We start from the raw sequence: 3,880 nt of genomic DNA, 5'->3' as shown, positions 1-3,880 counted from the left end.
GGTTGGGCAGAGAAGAGATTCAGAGCAGCCCTGTGGAGAAGGACTTGGGGGTGTTGGTTGATGAGAAAATGAACATGGGCCGGCAGTGTGCGCTTGCAGCCCAGAAAGCCAACCGTATCCTGGGCTGCATCAAAAGGCGCATGACCAGCAGGTCAAAGGAGGTGATCCTGCCCCTCTACTCTGCTCTCGTGAGACCTCACTTGGAGTATTGTGTGCAGTTCTGGTGTCCTCAACATAAAAAGGACATGGAAGTGTTGGAACAAGTCCAGATGAGGGCCACAAGGATGATCAGGGGACTGGAGCACCTCCTGTATGAAGACAGGCTGAAGAAGCTGGGGCTGTTCAGCCTGGAGGAGAGAAGGCCGTGTGGAAACCTCATAGCAGCCTTCCAGTATCTGAAGGGGGCCTATAGGGATGCTGGAGAGGGACTCTTCATCAGGGACTGTAGTGATAGGACAAGGGCTAACAGGTTCAAACTTAAACAGGGGAAGTTTAGATTGGATATAAGGAGGAAATTCTTTCCTGTTAGGGTGGTGAGGCACTGGAATGGGTTGCCCAGGGAGGTTGTGAATGCTCCATCCCTGGCAGTGTTCAAGACCAGGTTGGACGAGGCCTTGGGTGATATGGTTTCGCAGAAGGTGTCCCTGCCCACGGCAGGGGGGTTGGAACTAGATGATCTTAAGGTCCTTTCCAACCCTAACTATTCTATGGTTCTATAAATTGTCCTTAGATAGAATTCCTAACCACATGAAATAAGATGGTGTTGTTATTAAATGGCAATGTAACAACTCACCTGAACTTTTCACCTGAAAAAATCACTTTCTGCACCTAAAGCCACTCTCAGTAATATCTGTTTGTAATTTCTAACTGGAGTATGGTTGTAGTCCAAAGTAGCTCCTTCACACTATTCCTTTGCCTCTCTAATGCAGCATTTGGAAAGCTGTAAGTTGTGTCTTTTACTAGTTACTTCAAAGCTAGTCTGGCACACCCATTACCATATGATTGCCTCCTAAAAACCTGATAAACATAATTAGTATTTTAATATCTTTAACCACACAATTACATTTTAATATCTTTGTGATAAAGAAGATAATGTAAGCAAAACATGCCCTTTCAATACATAAACTAATTAATTAAATGTCTTAGCTCCTTTTACAAGAATGAAATATTCCAAGCCCAGAATTTCTACTGAATTAAATCTTAACTTGGTTTCCCCGTACTAATTCTCTTTTCAACTGCTGCTTTTGAAATGCTTCAGTCATGCAAACTCTTTCTGCTGTACTACTAAAAAGAAACACAGACCAAGAAAAAAAAAGTATGTGATATTTATCCTTTCTACCCATAAAACTAATTTCTCTTGATTATAACACAAAATGAAAATGAAATGCATAATTATTACCCTCCCTACTCCCTCAAAGCTTGGAAAACAACATATCACTTCTTTTGGTTTAAGCTTTCATTGCAGAACACATTTATGCTGATTATGTAAGTAAATGAACTTTAGAGCATAAAAATTTTAGGATTTAAATTAAAATTATCCATTATTGCAAATATGTATATTAGAATTGTAACTGCGTAAACCACAGCAAACACACAAAAACTTGCTTTGGATTAATTTGTGAAAAATTTCCATAAGCAGAGCAGTGGAAAGAAACAAGACTGCTGCTGGAGCTCTGGCTTTTTTTAGGGGTTTGGGTTTTTTTTCTTGAGATATCTAGTATGTCTGGAAACCTAAACCAAAATGCTAGATGCCTGAGTGTAGTCCCAGAAATACTCAGGCTACGTCTGTACATACCAGCTTAACGATATCACTGCATGGGCTTATGTTTGGACACTGTTCCACAGGCTGCAGAAGCAGTAACATGGCCTCTGCTGTGGGGCTTTGGCCCATGCCCCTACTGCTTTCCCAAATAATCCCTCAGCATGGGCCAGTAATAAGCTACCTGGATATGGCCCCCTCCTTTACAGAGTGAGTGATATTAGCCAGGTGGACCAGAGTTTTGTGATGCTCCATCACCATCTCTTTCTGGTCACACTTTGTCTACTGCTGCGTACCTTTGAAGTCCTTCATAGTTAAATTCAGAGTCTATATGTATAATGGCAAGGAAATTAAACACCGCGATCTTAGGGAGAACATGGGTTGAAATGGTAAGGCGTTACTATAATAAGTTACTCCTTTTTCCCTGTCAAGAGTTTAATGACAATTACCTAAACTTAGACTTACAAAAGTTTAATTGCAGGATGGTTACTGTTCTGTAGATACATCTGGCCTGGTCTCAAACTAGCCAGCTAAGGTAGCACAGGTTGCGGTATTGAATGTTTTGTCTGCTTTTTAGTGTTATAAAACATGTATATAAGCCAAGAGAAGGGATAGGAAAGCATCATGTAAAGGAAGATTAGACTGCTATAGTAAATTGACCTAGTCAAACACCTCTACAATTGAGTAATTAAGAAAAATATAAAATATATTTACAAATACATATATTTTTGTTCTAAACTGTGAGATGAGCAACAAGTTTAGCAGTTACCATACTTAATTTCATTTTGTAGCCAACAGGTAGTCTGTATATACGTATATGTATATATATATACAAAAATATCAATTTTGCTGAAAAAAAAGAAAGGGTTTGTAGCTGAGTGAACCTACGCTTAAACACAAGGGAATATTTTCATCAAGTTCTTTTTCTATTACTTAGGATTCTCCCCAGTATCTAGAATCTGATTTATGAAAACACATTTTCTCAGTATTAATATTTGGTTTACTCTATAACAGTTTATCCTGGCTTTGATGAATTTCTTTGACAAAAATGTGGACTGATGTAAGCAGTTTTAAATGACTTTTCACATGCAACATTAGATTAAACTAACTTCCCACACAAACACAAATTTCGGTATCTCTCATAGGCAAATAGATGATCATTAGCCTTCAGAACAAATGTTTTCCAATAAAATGATGAATAAATAAATAAAAAAAGTCAAAAGCATACTTAAATGTTATAGTAAAATCCAGAAACAAGGATGAATGTAGATTTGCCCTTAGGCAGTCTTAACTGTGGACAGGTCCAAAAATGTTAAATGTATGTAGGTTTCCCTCTGTCAGAATTTTCTTATTATATTAATGTTATTAAATATTAAGATGTTATTAAATATTATGTTAAATGCTTTAAATTATTAAGATATAAATATTAATAAAAATCTTTAAATATACTTAATGTATCAGCTAGTCATATGCATAGTCTATTACATTAAACTCCATGACTGACACCATCAATCATAAAATGATATATAACTTAAGATAATCTTCTAGCATGGTAATCCTCTCTAATAAAGTTGCCATTCAAATAACCTGAGTAACATTTTCAGAAGATCTCTTCCTTCATCAGTTCACAGGAAAGCTTCTGAACAAAGTATGTCTTGAGAAGTTTTTCAATTCCAGAATTTTTCAGGAATGTCATGTTACTTGAAAAGCCTCATAAAAATACAGCCTAGATAAAAGTCTAAAAAAGGGCCTCAAGGATTTAAATGATGACTGAAAACTCATACTTAGTTACTGCCTATACCTATAAACACCTCAACTTTCCAATATTCCTATTGCCATAAATTCAGCCTAAATTATCTCTAAAATCCCATGACACATTGCAACGTCACAGTAATACATCAGCTGACCAGTCAAGCACAGCTATTGGCCACCACAGAAGTATGTTTCTCTTCGTTTCCTGTAAATGAGCTAATGAAATTAATCCTTTTTAGGGTGGGTGGGAAGTGAATGGCATCAAACTCACTTCTCCTCTTCTATATTATTACATAAATTCAGGAGAAGAATACTTTTGATGCCCCTCCACTCTACAGATGTCAATTATAATTCATTGGGGTAGAAAGC

This window comes from Pezoporus wallicus, unplaced genomic scaffold (assembly GCF_028554395.1).
Source record: "Pezoporus wallicus isolate ANWC-B61680 ecotype Strahan unplaced genomic scaffold, APGP_CSIRO_Pwel_v1 contig_1851, whole genome shotgun sequence".
Classification (NCBI taxonomy): domain Eukaryota; kingdom Metazoa; phylum Chordata; class Aves; order Psittaciformes; family Psittacidae; genus Pezoporus; species Pezoporus wallicus.
This window is presented reverse-complemented; position numbering follows the sequence as displayed.